The 2,169-nt window shown below is 45.6% G+C and overlaps 1 long non-coding RNA gene across 1 annotated transcript in view; it reads right to left on the bottom strand.

Moving 5' to 3' along the window:
* Window positions 1–357: 357 nt before the first annotated feature.
* The window catches only part of LOC106727223, a 23,041-nt gene continuing 21,229 nt past the window's right edge, over window positions 358–2,169 (bottom strand). The window contains exon 3 of the long non-coding RNA XR_001363395.1: window positions 358–372. This is a non-coding gene — a long non-coding RNA (uncharacterized LOC106727223). The remainder of the gene's footprint in view (window positions 373–2,169) is intronic.

Below are 2,169 nucleotides of genomic sequence, written 5' to 3'. Positions count from 1 at the left end.
ACCCTTAGTTATTTCATAAAAAGGTGGGGGGCATTAAAGAGAGTAGTGACTGGGTAGTGTATCATTGATCTGGTCTTAGAAAATCTACCCTTTTGTAGACAGTTATTGGGTGATGTGAATGGATCAGGATAGTCTGAACTGGTACAAAGTACTAGGTTCTAATTCCTCTCTCCATTAACAATGAGACTTTTTCATATCACCAATAATGACAATAGGAATTGTTATTAAGCAGAGGTTAAAGTGTTCCCAAGTTTTTGGTATGGCCAAAGTTGGTGCCCAGACTATTAAGTGTGCTCCAGGCTATTAATTGGTTCTCCTTCCCTGTAGCAGTGGTTCATTTAGATAATTGAATCAGAAACCTAGGTATGTGCCCTGACCGGGAATTAAACCACAACCTTTTGGTGCATGGGATGACACTCCAACCAACTGAGCCACCTGGTCAGGGCTATTAAGCAAATTTTTATTGAGACAAATTCCCTTAAGTTAACTAAAGGTTCTTAATCAATTTTCTAAACTGTACAAATAAACCATTTCCATCTTTCCATTTGTAATTTTAATCTATCCAAATTATTTTCATTGGGATTGATGAGTTTCGTTTTAACTTTAGAGTAAGAATTTGCTTTATCTAAAAATTATTTTCATAGCAAAAATTTACCTTGAATTATAAATGTTCATTTGTGAACATTATTTTTTATCAAGGTGTATTTTCCTGACTCAAATTTTACAGATCTAAAATTTTCATGAATGTGTGATTTTTCTGTAAAATTATGGTCGTCAATAAATTCTGTCTTGTGCAATTTCAACACTTGTCATTTTTTCCCATGGAGGTTATTTTCTCAGGTTACTTTTCACAGTTTTCAATGTTACAAATGACATGTAGTTTTTAAGTATTTTGTTTCTAATAAAATTTACTATGTGCTGTTTTAGACATTGACCATTTTATTTTGTGTTGATTAGTTCAAATAGTTATATTTATTATTACTTGGAAATTGGTATTAATTTCTTGGCTATTCCATGAGGAAATTGCTATCAACTTCCCTCAGGTGTCCCAGAATTTTCCCATTCTTCAGGATGGATCTATACTATTGCACATCGAATACTTATGAATATAATCTTTTCCCTTGTGATTTGTTCCTGGCAATCTTCTTTAGTGCAAGTCCTCCTGAGTTACAGTGGCAATTACCATTACTTTAAATGGAAAAAAATGTTATGCATCCCTGAGTTCCGAAATTGACACCCATTTTGTTAAAACCAACACATTTCCATTAAAATGGGCTTATCTAATAAAGAGGGAATATGCAAATTGGCTGTCACGCTGTAATGGTCAAGATGGCTGCGCCCACAGCGGAGGCAGGGATTCCGTAACACAAGATGGCTGCGCCCACAGTGGAGGCCAAGTTCCTGTAATGAGCCTTAACGAGCAATCTTTTTTGTGCCCCCCGCCTGGTAGGGCTTGACAGGGGACCTCAGGCCACAACTCCTGCCCCAGCGCCAGGCCGGGGACCTCAGGCCGCACCCCCTGTCCTGGTGCCAGGCTGGGGGACCTGAGGCCGCGCCCCTCCCCACCCAGCAGGGCTTGACAGGGGACCTCAGGCTGTGCCCCCTTCCCGGTGGGGCTTGATGGGGGACCTCAAGGTGCACCCCCTGCCCCAGTGCTGGGCCAGGGGAACTCAGGCTGCTCCCCTCGCCCAGTGGGGCTTGACGGGGGACCTGAGGTTGTATCCCCCACTCAGTGGGGCTTGACAGAGGACATTAGGTTGTGTCCCGCTCCCGGCACCGGGCTGGGGGACCTGAGGCTGTGCCCCTCGCCCAGCGGGGCTTGACGGGGGATCTCAGGCCATGTCTCCCACCCAGTGGGGCTTGATGGAGGACCTGAGGCTGCACCCCCACCTGGTGGGGCTTGACAGGGGACCTGAGGCTGCGCCCCCCACCCGGCACTGGGCCAGGGTACCTGAGGCTGTGTCCCCCACCTGGTGGGGTTTGACAAGGGTGGGGCCAGCTGGGTCTGGATCTCACCCAGTGAGGGTGGGGCCAGCTGGGTCTGGGTCTCACGATTTTGAGGAGCTGGAGGTGGGCAGAGACTTGACTCTGGGTCCCGCGGCATGCCCCAGACTCTGACAGGAGGAAGATTTTCATATACATTTTACTAATTTTCTTTCATCTCTGACA

This window comes from Myotis brandtii, unplaced genomic scaffold (genome assembly GCF_000412655.1).
Source record: "Myotis brandtii unplaced genomic scaffold, ASM41265v1 scaffold39, whole genome shotgun sequence".
Taxonomy (NCBI): domain Eukaryota; kingdom Metazoa; phylum Chordata; class Mammalia; order Chiroptera; family Vespertilionidae; genus Myotis; species Myotis brandtii.
The sequence above is the reverse complement of the archived record's forward strand: the minus strand, read 5'-3'. Positions and strand labels throughout refer to the sequence as shown.